Here is a 14,348-nt window from a genome sequence, read left to right as displayed (position 1 = left end):
TGTGAGGTGATACCTCATTGTTGTTTTAATTTGCATCTCTCTGATGATTAGTGATGTTGAGCATTTCTTCATATGTCTCTTGGCTGTGTGTATGTCCTGTTTGGAGAGGTGTCTATTCAGCTCCTCTGCCCATTTTTTAATTGGGTTCTTTGTCTTTCTTTTGATGAGTTGTATGAGTACTCTATATATTTTGGAAATTACCCCTTATCTGATGTATCATTGGCAATGATGTTCTCCCATACAATGAGTTGCCTTTCCATTTTGATGATTGTTTCTTTTGCTGTGCAGAAGCTTTTTAGTTTGATGTAGTCCCATGTGTTCATTTTTTCCTTTGTTTCTGTTGCCTTAGATGATGTATCAGTGAAAATTCTGCTGCGTATGATGTCCAAAATTTTGATGCCAATATTTTCTTCTAGAATTTTTATGAATTCACGGGTCACATTTAAGTCTTTTATCCATTTTGAGTTTATTTTTGTGTATGGTGTAAGTTGATGGTCTAGTTTCATTTTTTTGCATGCAGCTGTCCAATTTTCCCAGCACCATTTATTAAAGAGCATACAGTGTATGCTCTTGCCACCTTTGTCAAATATTAATTGAGCATATTGCCTTAGGTCCATTTCTGGGTTCTCAGTTCTGTTCCACTGATCTATATGCCTGTTCTTGTGCCAGTACCAGGCTGTTTTGATTACAGTCACTTTGTAGTATAACCTGATATCTCGTATTGTGATCAAACCTACTTTGTCCTTTTTTTCAAAATTGCTGTGGCTATTCAGGGACTTTTTTGGTTCCATATAAACTTTTGAAGTATTTGTTCTAGTTCTATGAAATATGTCGTTGGTATTTTGATGGGGATTGCATTGAATCTATAGATATCTTTGGGTAATATGGACATTTTAATGATGTTAATTCTTCCAATCCATGAACAAGGTATGTGCTTCCACTTTTTTATATCCTTCTCTATTTCTTTTTTTAATGTCCTGTATTTTTCTGCAAATAGGTCCTTTACTTCTTTGGTTAAGTTTATTCCTAGGTATCTTAATTTTTTTGCCATGATGGTAAATGGGATTGTTTTCTTAGTTTCTCTTTCTGTGAGTTCATCATAGGTGTATACGAATGCTGTCGATTTCTTGACGTTAATTTTGTATCCTGCTACTTAATTTTGTATCATTTATTAAGTCTAGTAGATTTCTGATGGAGTCTTTAGGGTTTTCTATGTATAATATCATGCCATCTGCAAATAATGACAGTTTCACTTCCTCCTTTCCAATTTGGATCCCTTTTATTTTTTCTTCCTGTCTGATTGCTGTGGCTAAGACTTCCAATACTATGTTAAATAAGAGTGGCGAAAGTGGACACCCCTGTCTTGTTCCTGTTCTTAAGGGAAATGTTTTTAGTTTCTGCCCATTGAGTATGATGTTGGCTGTAGGTCTTTCATATATGGCCTTTATTATGTTGAATATGATCCCTCTTTTCCCACATTGCTGGGTGTTTTTATCAGAAATGGATGCTGGATTTTGTCAAATGCTTTTTCAGCATCTATTGATATGATCATGTGGTTTTTATTCTTTATTTTTTTTATGTGGTGTATCACATTTATTGATTTGCGAATATTGTACCAGCCTTGCATCCCTGGAATGAATCCCACTTGGTCATGGTGAATAATTTTTTTGAGGTATTGCTGGATCCGATTTGCTAGTATTTTGTTCAGGATTTTGGTGTCTATGTTCATCAGGGATATTGGCCTGTAGTTTTCTTTCTTTGTAGTGTCTTTTCCTGGTTTTGGAATTAGAATTATGCTGGCCTCATAGAACGAGTTTGGAAGTTTTTCTTCTTAAATTTTTTGAAATAGTTTGAGGAGAATGGGTGTTAGTTCTTTTTTGAATGTTCAGTAAAACTCCCCCGTGAAGCCATCTGGGCACGGGCTTTTTGTTTGCTGGGAGAGTTTTGATTACCTCTTCAATTTCCTTAGTTATTATTGGTCTGTTCAAGTTTTCTATCTCTTCCCGGTCCAGTTTTGGGAGACTGTGTGTTTCTAGAAATTTGTGCATTTCATTTAGATTGTCGAATTTGTTGCATATAGTTGTTCATAGTAGCTGTTAATGATCTTTTGTATTTTTGTGGTGTTGGTTGTTACTTCTCCTCTTTCATTTCTGATTTTGTGTATTTGGGTTCTCTCTCTTTGTTTTTTGGTGAGTGTAGCTAAGGGTCCATCAATCTTGTTTATCTTTTCAAAAAACCAGCTCTTTGTTTCTTTGACCCTTTGAATTGTTTTTTTGGTCTCTATGCCATTTATTTCTGCTCTGACCTTTACTATTTTCTTCCTCCTACTAGCTCTGGGTTTTCCTTTTTGTTTGCTTTCTAATTCCTTAAGTTGTGAGGTTAGACAGTCAATTAGAAATTTTTCTTGTTTCTTGAGGTAGGCCCATGAACTTCCCTCTCAGAACTGCTTTCACTGCATCCCATAGATTTTGTATTGTTGTGTGTTCATTTTCATTGGTTTCCAGGAAGTTTTTAATTTCTTCCTTGATCTCCATGGTAACCCATTCATTGTTTAATAACATGCTATTTAGCCTCCATGTGTTCAAATGTCTTTGCATGTTCTTGTTGCAATTAATTTCTAGTTTCATGCCATTGTGATCTGAGAGGATGCTTGATATGATTTCAATCTTCTTGAACTTGTAGAGATTGAGTTTGTGGTCTATCTTTGAGAATGTCCCATGTGTACTTGAGAAGAATGTGAATTCTGTAGTTTTGGGGTGTAATTCTCTGTAGATATCTATTAAATCCATTTGGTCTAGCGCTTCATTTAGAGTCTCTGATCTTTGCTAATTTTTTGTCTAGAGGATCTATCCAGTGGTGTCAACAGGGTGTTGAAGTCCCCTGCTATGATTGTATTGCTGTCAATTTCTCCTTGGAAGTCCTCCAGAAGATTTTTAATATATTTTGGTGCTCCTATATTCAGTGTATATATGTTTATCAAGGTTATATCTTCCTGTTGGATAGATACTTTCAATATTATGTAGTGGCCTTCTTTGTCTCTAGTTATGGCCTTCATTTTGAAATCTATTTTATCAGATATGAGTATTGCTACCCCAGCTTTTTTTTGCTTTCCATTTGCTTGGAAAATTTTTTTCTATCGCTTCACTTTCAACCTATGTGAGTCTTTTGTTGTGAGGTGGTCTCTTGTAAACAACATAAAGATGAGTCATGCTTTCTTATCCAATCAGCTACTCTGTGTCTTTTTATCAGAGTATTCAGTTCATTTACATTTAAGGTGATTATCGATATGTACTTGTTTATTGCCATTTTTGTTTAGTGTGGTTATATTTTTCTTCCTATTTTTTCTACTAATTACAGTAGTCCTTGTAACATTTCTTGCAGTGCTGGTTTGGTGCTAATGTATTCCCTTAGCCTTTTTCTTTTTTGTCTGGGAAGCTCTTTATTTGACCTTCTATTTTGAATGATAGCCTTGCTGGGTAAAGTAGTTTTGGATTCAGATCCTTGTTTTTCATGACCTTGATTACTTCATGCCATTCCCTTCTGGCCTGTAGTGTTTCTTGTGAGAAGTTAGCTGAGAGCCTTATGGTGTTTTTTTTTGTGTTTTTTTTTGTTTTTTTTTGTAGGTAACCTGTTGCTTATCTCTTGCTGCTTTTAGGATTCTCTCTTTGTCTTTAATTTTTGGCATTTTAATTACTATGTGCCTTGGTGTGGGCCTGTTTGGGTTCTTCTTACTTGGGGCTCTCTGTGCCTCTTGAACTTGAATGCCTTCTTCCTTCACCAAATTAGGGAAGTTTTCTGTCACTATTTCTTTGAATATATTCTCTGACCCTTGCTCATTTTCTTCCTCTTCGGGGACTCCTATGACGCGAATATTATTACGTTTCCAGTTGTCCCACAGTTCTCTTAAGCTGTCTTCCTGTTTTGTAATCATTTTTTCCTTTTGGTTTTCTGATTGGTTGATTTTTTTTCTACCCTGTCTTCTAATTCATTGATCCAGTCCTCAGCTTCCTCTACTCTGCTTTTTAGACCTTCCAATGTGTTTTTCATTTCTGATATGTCATGTTTCATCTCTTCTTGATGGTTTTTAATTTTCCATTGGTTTATTTTCAGCATTTCTCTGTCCTTACTCATGCTGTTGAGCTTCCTCAAGATCATGGCTCTGAATTCTAGCTCTGTTAACTTGCCTAACTGCTCCACATTGATCTCATCTTCGGTGGAGGTCTCTTGTTCTTTCATTTGGCTTTTGTTTCTGTGTTTCACCATTTTGGCTATCACAGTGGGCTTTGGAGCCTGTCAAGTTTTCCCTGTTGGTGTTGGTATTCTGCTGTTTGTGGCTCCTTCTCCTGGGTTTAGATGAGCAAAGGAGGACCCACGTTAAACACCACTGTCAAGTCTTACTTTCCTGGTTAAAGTTGCCAGCCCAGGAAAGGTACTGTTATCCTCTAGCTTTTTGCCTGGAGGCTAGCAGTCAAGGTTACTTGAAGAGTTTTGGGTTGTCAGTTGATTGAAAAAGTCCCTCAGGTGCTCAGCATAAGAGGATTTCTGGAGGGTGGGGCAGATGCTGGTTGTTAATGAGCCTCAATTAGCATTTCAATAGCCCACGTGGTGGGGTTGGATCTCTGAGGGAGTGGCTGCTGCCTCTCCTCAGAGCCCTGGAGAGAGATGGCCACCGTCCTTGGTGGCAGCAACTCAGCAAAAGCTGTGAGCACCCTCCAAATCCCGAGTGTCCCCACACAGTTCCAGTCCAGTCTGCCCTCCCTCTGCCGGAGCCCAAGGTGAGTGGCTGTGGCTGTTTCAGCCTCTGTCCCGGCTGCGCTGTGGAGCCGCCTGGGAGTGTAACCCGAGGGCGCTGCTCCCAGCTGAGGCCGCTGCCGAGCTGCCGACCGTGGGCTCCCAGCCCCGTCTCGCGCCTTCGCAATCCTACCGGGATCGAGTCAGTGTCCCTGGTTATATGGTCCTCGCAAGCTGCTTTTCTGTTGCTTTTTCCCGTCGATTTGTCTGTGTTATGGTTGTAATTCCAGTTTGGTTCTGGGAGATGGTCTGTGTAGCTTCCGTACACTCCGCCGTCATTTTGGAATCCTGCATCTGAGTTTTTAATGGTTGTGTTGGGGACATGCATTTGTGATAGACTGTCATGCATATTAGAGAAAAGAACAGCAATAGGTTGAGGTATAATGACATGCTTATACCAAGTGAAGGTCAGAATACAGTGCAGAGACCCCACAGGAAGGAGCTTGCACTGATCCTGTAGATCCTAGGGTAGTTTAGATGGAGAAGGGAAGAAGAAATGTTCATGATATTAAATTAGCATGACTTGGTGAATGTCTCTTGAGGAAGGAGGGTAGGATGATGAGGGAGAGAAAGTTCAGGATGACTTGTCATGTTTCTCAACCCTGAGCAACAGAGATTTATTCTAAAGAAGAAAAAATTCTTATAGCATCTGGTGTTGACTTGAATTAATTATATGATAATATAACTTAAATGTGTATATACCTAGTTAGGTGTAAATTTTTTTTATTAGACTAATAAAACCAAAACATAGTTACAAATTAAATATAAAAAACTATAAAACCAGTTCATTCTAAATTAACAACTTTAACTTTATATGACAAATGCTATTGTTTTGATAAAACTAGATCACTACTTGAAAACTAAATATAGCACAAACTACTACAGTACAGGATGTTTTGAGTTAGGACAGAAAACAGTGGTGAAGAATTGTCAGTATAGCTCACAAACACACCAAACCCTTTTATTTTATTTATTTTTTTGTTTTTATTTTTTTTATCCTCACCCGAGGACATTTTTGCATTTATCTTCAGATAGAGTGGGAGGGTGAGGGGGGTGAAGAGAGAGAAAGAGAAATATCAGTGTGGGAGAGACACAGAGACACATTGAGTGATTGCCTTCCACAGTACCCCAACCGGTGCCGGGGACAAACTGGAACCAAGGTACGTGCCCTTAGTGAGTACTGAACCTGGGACTCTCTGGTCTGCAGGCCAATGCTCTAACCGCTGAGCCAAACCAGCCAGGGCACACCAAACCCTTTTAAAGAAGAGGCCCTATTTTCTTCAAGTTTAAGAAACTTATTTTAAACTCCAAGGGTCTCTTCATTTGAAAGTCTTCTCTAACAAACCCATCTAGATTGGAAGCCCCTCTTCTGGGTCAGTGTAGAGTTATACCATTTCAAAAGAAATTTTTTATAAGAGTTTATTTGAGCCAAAACTGATGATATATGCCAGGGATCATGATCTCAAATGCTGCGTTTTATCATTCAATTTACCTCATAACATTGTGATTCTTATGTATTTGTTTTTCACTGAAAGCAGTTTTTATTTTAATTTTTTTTAGTCCTCACCCGAGGACATTTTTCCTTTTTTTTTTTGTTCAGGTAGAGTGGGAGGGAGAGAGAGGAAGAGAGAGAGAGAGAGAAACATCGATGTGAAAGGAACACCTCGAGTGGCTGCCACCCACACAACCCACCAGGGCCGGGGACAAACTGCAACTGAGGTATGTGCCCTTAGCGGGTACCGAACCCGGGTCTCTCAGGACCACAGGCCGACGCTCTAACTGCTGAGCCAAACCGGCCAGGGCGAAAGCAATTTTTAAAAATGCCCTCAGAACCCTGGCCTGGTGACTCAGTTCGTTGGAACATTATGCCACACAACAAAAGGTGGTGGGTTGATTCTTGGTGAGGGCACATACCTGGGTTGCAGGTTTGATCCCCTGTGGGGGTGCATACAGGAGGCAATCAGTCAATGTTTCTCTCTCTTTCTCTCTTTCCTTTTCTCCTTCTGGTACACCTATAATGTGGATATTGTTATGTTTCATATTGTCCCCAAAGTTCCCTTAAACTATCCTTCTGCTTTAAAAAAATATGAAATGCTTCACAAATTTGTATGTTATCCTTGTAGAGGGGGCATGTTAATCTCTTCTGTATCATTCCAATTTTTGTATATGTGCTAACAAAGTAAGAACTAGCCTTTGCATTATAATAGTTTTATTAGTATATATCTTAGAGTTGATCATTTTAGATCAGTATTCTCAGGTAAATAATGGGCCATTTGATATTTTAAAGTTTCTTTCTAATCTCCAGAATATTTTCTTAAGTTATAGTAGTAAATATTGGTTATACTCCACTGTTTTGTTTTTCTTCGTCAGAAAAACTGACAGAAATTAAGTATAATTCTGATCATATATGTGTTAGACCTTCCTGCATGGCTTCCATTTTAACTACTTTCCACTTTCTCCCACACTTTTGCTTCTTTTCCTTATTTTCATGTTTGTGGTTGTTTTTCTCCCCTCCCCCCTTTTTTTGTTAATTCTTACCTGAAGATATTCTTTCCATTGAGTTTTAGACAGATTGGAAGGAAGGGAGGGAGGTGGGGGGTAGGGGTGGGGAGAAAGAAACATTGATATGAGAGAGACACATTAATTGGTTGCCTCCCAGATGTGCCCCGACTGAAGCCAGGGATCGAACTTGCAACCCAGGTACGAGCTCTTGCCTGGGAATCAAACACGTGACCCTTCAGTGCAAGGGCCAATGCTCTAATCACTGAGCAGCACCAGTCAGGGCTGTGGTTGTTTTTCTTATTAGACTTTAATTCAAATTAGATTTCCATTTTCCCAATATTCTGTCTTGGGGGACCTTGTAATTTATTCATTTCTGAGATAGTTTTGTTTTTTTCTTTAAAATTTTTTTAGTTTAATCTACTGTTACTGCATTTCTTCCTTTATGTAGATCTTCCTAAGTCTATTTATGGTTTTTGTTTCTTTAGATTTCTGATTCTAGACTTTTAATATATCCAGATATTTGTTGGACATCATTTAAATAAGCTTGAATCTATTCTATTTTGTGGTTGGCATTTTTAGAAAAAATCTCTAGGAGACATTTAGTTGAAATGTTTTGATTCATATGCTCTATTTTTCCCTCTTACAATAGCTCTTATGGAATTTGTTTCCTATTGCAAAGCATTTCCTGGACAATTTCTGGTTCATAAGCACTCTCTTCTCTTGTTTTAGTAATGCATTTTAGAGGTGTTGACATGACTTATTTTTCTTTTATTTCTGCAGGATCCTTAAATTTTGCCTTTTACTTCCTTCTTTCCCTTCACTGCCACCTTCCAAAAGCCTCTACTCCTTCTTTATCTCTTTTTCTCCAAGAAGAGATATTTCCTCTTTTATTCTTCTGGTCCTACTCACTTTCAAGCCCCTTCCTTCTGTCTGGTGCCATGAACTACCAAGTGTCCATATTTTGGCACTGATGTTGGACTGTCTATGTCTAGGGTAATTTTGTTTGTGTTTTGCTTAGGTCTTTGGCTGCATGCTGCTCTTTTTTCAGAGTTGCTTGAGCCTCCTGTGCCACTACTCCCACGGGCAGCATTGGTGGTGGGAGCCATGTGTTCTATTTCTCTACTTGTAGGTGACTTGAAATTCATAGTAGTCCCTGTGTCATAGTGATGTTGAAAGCATAGGTCACACTTGGTCTTATTTGTACTCCTTGTTGGTCTTTCCGCCTCTAGAACTATGAGATATACATTTCTATTGTTTGTAAGCTTCCCAGTCAGTGATATTTTGTTATAGCTGCTTGAGTGGACTAAACAATGGTCATTTTATTTATTTATCAATATTCAAAACAGTGAGTGGGTATAGTAGCAATATCTGTAGGTGACCCAATGAGTTGTTTATTTATTTTTATTTTTTCATAATGAGCTCATGGATTTCATAATGAATAAAAAAAAATATCTGTAACTTCTCTAACATACCCATCTACTATTTTATTTTTTACATATTATTTTCTGATATTTTGTCCATTGGCTTACATACTTTTACCTCACTGTAATTAATAGGTATAGCTCATTTTGTATTCTAACTTAATATTATGGAATGTCAACTCAATGAGAGTGAGAATTTCATTCTGTTTTGGTCACTAATATATTCCTAGTGTCTCAAATAGTGACTGGTACATAGTAGGTGCTCAATAAAATCTTGTTAAATAAATAAATTAATGAATGAATATGCTTCAAATGCTTTTACAGTCCAGCCAGCATGGATTGAGCATCATCCCATGGACTAAATTGTCCTGGTCCAATTCCCAGTCAGGGCACATGCCCAAGTTGTAGGTTCAATTCCTAGTAGGGGGCATGCAGGAGGCAGCTGATCAATGTTTCTCTCTCACATTGATGTTTCTCTCCTCCCCCCCCTCTAAAAAAAATCAATAAAAACAAAGTTTTAAAAATCCTTTTACGGTCATCTAACATTAAAATGTTGTGGCATGTTTAAAGAGAACTGTTGTTTTTCCCCATAGTAATTCTATTAATTCTTCTGAAATGTCTATTTACCAGTCTTTGAAAAGTGACGTATTGGGGGAAAAAAACAACAACGCTCTATTACATTTCCTGGAAGTAATTGAGAAAGTTATCATTTGTGTCATGTCAATCTGGGAGGAACATAACAAGTCTTTTAGAAGTCTTGTTTTTAAGTCATGATCCTAGATATTTTTATGTTTGGAATGATATAATGGAGAGAACGACACAAGCTGAGTGTGGTGGGGGAGTACCTGGAAGGATATTATTAGAACCAACACGGACCTAGTAATTGAAGGAGTGTGAAATGTGCCTGGAATAAGATTTAGTGAGTTGAATTTGCTGGGAGGAAAAACAGAATCCCGTCATACATAATCAGACGTATAGAGAGAGATGTCTACATTTGTTAATGTCAAGGATATGGTAATCCTAACTTGAATCAGCACTGTTAGTAGGATGTGTTAGGTGGGAAAGCACGTGATATTAAAAGGCATCACGGCAGAATGCTAGGTAGGTGTTGGATTAGAGTAGTGGACTAGGGACTGGACTTAAATTCTGGGACAGAGGTTACAAAATGGCACCTCAAAAAGCCATAAAACCACTCCAGATAGGGTTTCTTCCAGTGGAATGAAAGGAGGAAGGAAGACCTTTAAAAAGTGGGATATTTGGACATAAAAGCCAGATTTCTTGTGTTTTTTGAAAACTTAAAAATTTGACAATTTTGAGTCTTCATTCTTGCTTGTCAACAGTAGACTACTTAAGTTGGGGCATGTCCTGTCCACCCCTCCATGTCCCCACCACTTCCTAGCTCAAAAGAATCGCCTCCTATTCATTCCATTGGTGAAGGAAGGATCCCCGCCCGAAGGACACGGGATGGCTGAGCACTGGACATCGATGCTGCACAGATGAGATCGACAGAAGTTAACATGTATACTCGCAGCCCCTTGGAGACAAGGACAGGGCGGGCAATGCAGGGCAACGTGAGGGTGGCACCAGGACCAGAGTGAAGAAGCAGGGGCTTTGGAAGGCAAAAGAGCGAGGCGCCGCTGGTGCTGGGGGCGACGTGGTTGGCGTGTTTGAATGATTCTGCAGTAGGCAGGGCGCTGAAGCTCCCTGCTCGGGTGAGCAGATGTGTCCCCGGTCAGCGTGATGGGGATGGTGTTGGGTGGAGGCCTTTTCCGTGGGAGCTGAGTGGGGAGGGAGCTGTTGGTTGGGCCAGGTGAGGCCCTCCCGGTCTCACCAGAGGTCAAAGCAGCACATCATGTTGGACCTTAGTTTTAGGCCTTACACCCAGGTACCAAGCTTCACTCATTTACGTTGCTCACTCACCCCTTGTAGACACTTGCCCTGATCTAGGAGGAGGAGTTTTTCTTACTCTAGAGTTTTGAAATGGAAATACATCAGCAAGAATGGTTCTGTGGTTTTCTTCACTGAAGATAAAAAAGAAGTGCAATGAGCAAAAGCTAAGAAAAGTTTATTTTTCAACATGCACTTAAACTGCCCAGATGGTAGCTTCGAGTCCCTTTCAGGGGTTTTTGTAATCACAAGTTGGTGTTAAGAAAAACTTCATGACAGGATTGATAGTGAAATAGGTTGCCGAGGAAATATTCATTCAGCCAGTATTTTTCTATCTGCTAAAAATGTTTACTAAGCATATACTGTGTCACGTGTTGAGGCTTTAAAAACAAAAAGGCTTATTTTCTTCCTTCATACTGCTTACACTCTGCTTCGAGAAATGGAAGATTAAACTAACATCACAAGGTGGGAGGTGCTTTTGAGGCTATTGTTAGGGAAGGAAAAAATGAAAAGGAAAGAGCAGTAGATCTGCTTGGAAGCGTAAAAAATTTAAAAATAGATTATTGACTACTGGAAGGACTCAGGCATAGTCTTGAGGGTGAGAAAGATTATGCTTAGGTTTTTCCAAGTTCAGGGTTTCTGAAATCCTCAGTTTGAAAATGAGTACGTTCTGTGTGAAGGTACCACATGGACAGATCGTGAGACGCAGTGATTCCAAGGATCCCGTAGCTTCCGTGCCTTTCTGATAAAATGTGTCTACGGTTGATTTCTTTTTCCTTTGCCCAGTGGGGCTCTTGTTAGTCTTGTTCGTGGTTCAAGACTGCATATCCCTGATGACAAACTTCCTTGGTGGGTCATTTCCAGTAACCTGATGACCACTCTGAAGTCAGAAAGGTGGGTGCTGGGGTCTTGGCAGTGACTCAGGCCAAGGGCAGAGGGTGTGCACACCATCATCAAGTGAGTGGCCATATTTTAAAGCCAACATAGAAATAATTTGAGCATTCTTAGAAGTTGTATAGAGTTATTTATATCTTTCTCCTCTAATTTTTTAAAAAGTATAAATTAGGATTTTCCTGAGTGTATTCTGTGGAACACCAGTCTCCACAGATGCTCTTAAAACAAGGAGGGTGTTCTGTCATCAAACAGGCCTGGGAAATACAACCTATAATACATACAAACAGCCTATTTTTTTGTTTCATCCAGTGTTTCCAGTTTTCATAGCTGAACCAAAACACTTTTTTTTCTGATGTATGTTTTGTCGTTAGAGTTAGGATTCTTAAGGAACCACCTTGAGAAACCATGGTCCGAGCTGGAAGCAGATGAGTAATCAGAGGAGATTTTAGTATAAAGAGTGATTGATAAAGTGTGGGTAGAATTTAGAATTCTAATGACAAGAGTTACCACAGGGCTGGCCAACAGAAAGACATCACTCTGGTTCAACAGGGGCAAAGGACGGAGCGTCACCAGCACCCACAAAAGGGGCTTTTCGGGGGGCCCTCCTCATAGAGCTGAGGCTTTTTGATGAGCTATGGGTGTAGCTAGCTCATGGTGACTCTTTCTTTGCTTTGATCCCCTGTGGTACTTTTCTTTAGCTAAACTCAACAGGACGCCAGAGCATAAGCGAACCAGTCCATCCTGTTTAAACAGCCTCTTGAAGCACAAGAAGGGGAGGAGGGTCGACCTGGAGGGGCCAACCGATGATATCCAGCAAATAAATAACTAAGAACCGATTATGTTGAAAGAATAAGCCAGCCTGTAGTTCTAATAACTTTTAAACTGTTGCTGGAAGAGATTACGTGGAATGCCTGGGAATAAGTAGTACCCTGGGTTTGTTTTCTCCAATGTTTCGTTTTTCCCTTTCTTACTTTGGAGAATGAGATAAGACTTAACTTGCACAACCAAATTACTGTGGAACGAACTTGGGGTACCATTGCCTCTCATTAAGAGGAAATGGTAAGAGAGGGTTTTTACAGCCATTCAATCAGACTTAATTTTAGCCCAGAGTATTATTACTACTTGTAATTGCCACATGTTCAAAAAGCAGAGCTAGGCTAAAGCCGTCAAGAGACCTTGAATTTGGGTGATAGTAGCAGAGAGTACTGGCTGCCTGCAAAATTTATTTATTATTCTTTCCTTCTTCCTTAGTAATGGCATCAAAGTCAGTTCCCTTGATGAACAGAAGCCATGTGCACTGCTTTTCTGGACTGGGGCTTTTGGAGAACAGGGATCCTTCCTCCATGCTGTTTTTTATTGGCTAAATGCAGATGACAGTAAGACCATGGGGAAGCCACAGAACGGAAGGAACTTCAGTTCCTAAATCAGTGCGTGGAGAGAAGCTGCCTGCTGGCCCGAATACCGTTCTGAACTATTATATAAACAAGAAACAAACTTCTGTTGCATTCAAGCCACGCGTACTTGCATTTCTTTGATTCAGTGGTTTATTTAGCCGATCTAAACCAATACAGATGCCATTTTAAACTTTAATCTCAAGTACTTTAATTATTTTTTTATATGTTTAAAGCCCCTGTGTGGTAAGCAGAGGAGGCTCCTATTTTATAGGTAAAACAGTGGGGCATAGGGAGATTCATTAATTCTTTTCACAGATACTTGTTGACCATTAGAAAAATGTGTTGCAGCCCTGGCCAGTTTGGCTCAGCGGTGAGAGCGTCGGCCTGTGGACCAGAGAGTCTCAGGTTCGGTTCCCGCTAGGGGCACGTACCTCGGTTGCAGTTTGTCCCCAGCCCCAGTTGGGGTCGTGTGGGTGGCAACCAATCGATGTGTCTTTCTCACGTTGATGTTTCTCTCACTCTCTTTCCCCCTCTCTCCCTCCCACTCAATCTGAAGATAAATGCAAAATTGTCCTCAGGTGAGGATTAAATAAAAAAAAAAAGAAAAATGTGTTGCAAACAATTTATGAAATAATAATTTGGGGAGGGCATTCATTCATTCATTTTTTATAAATATTTACTCGGGGATTTCAGTGTGTTCCCAGGAGCTCACACTCTAGTATATAAGACAGACACTAAATTAAAAAAAATTTAAGACACGCTATGGCCTTTAGTACTCATGAGGATAGCATAGTGTTATGAAAACATATAATAGGGGGGTTTGACCTAGTTAGAGAAGCAGGAGAAGGCATCGCTGAAGAGGTGGTGACTAAACTAAGATGTGAAAGAAACACACACACACACACACACACACACACACTATTTAGGCTGGTGTCAAAGAGGAAGAAACTTTCCTAACAGAACAATATGTACAAAGGCCCTGAGTAAGACGGAAGGTGGCTTCGTGAATATGGGGCGGGAAGGACCCCATTGGATTTGAGCTGAGACAGTGGGTGGAAGCAACGGGTTAGGACTAAACATTGAAGAGCTCTACATTTAAATTCAAAGTCAAGGAGGCTGAGGCTGTAGAGGAGACAGAAAAAGTGAGCAAGGTGCCTTAGCTTGGGCTGCTATAACAAAACACCTTAGACCGGTGGCTTAAACAACAGACATTTATTTGCTACAGTTAGGAGACTGGGAAGTCACCATCAAGGTCCTGGCAGGTTTGGTTCTTGGAGACGGTCTTCTTTCTGGCCTGCAGATGGCCACCTTCTTGTTGTGTCCTCGCACTGCAGAGAGGAAGGAAGCTATGGTGTCTCTTCCTCTTCCTATATGGTCACTAATCCCATCACGGGGCTCAACTCTCTGGTTGATCAGCGCTAGGGAATCTCCCAGCCCTATGTGAGCTCCAGCATTTGTT

General features: G+C 39.9%; 1 non-coding gene across 1 annotated transcript; it reads right to left on the bottom strand.

Annotated features, from left to right (window-relative positions):
- Nucleotides 1-6,871: 6,871 nt before the first annotated feature.
- LOC118621667 lies at nt 6,872-6,978 on the bottom strand. The gene has a single exon (XR_004957754.1). It is a non-coding gene; the product is annotated as a U6 spliceosomal RNA (small nuclear RNA).
- Between the last annotated feature and the right edge of the window lie 7,370 nt (nt 6,979-14,348).

Source organism: Molossus molossus, unplaced genomic scaffold, assembly GCF_014108415.1.
Source record: "Molossus molossus isolate mMolMol1 unplaced genomic scaffold, mMolMol1.p scaffold_m16_p_1, whole genome shotgun sequence".
Lineage (NCBI taxonomy): Eukaryota > Metazoa > Chordata > Mammalia > Chiroptera > Molossidae > Molossus > Molossus molossus.
This window is presented reverse-complemented; position numbering and strand designations above follow the sequence as displayed.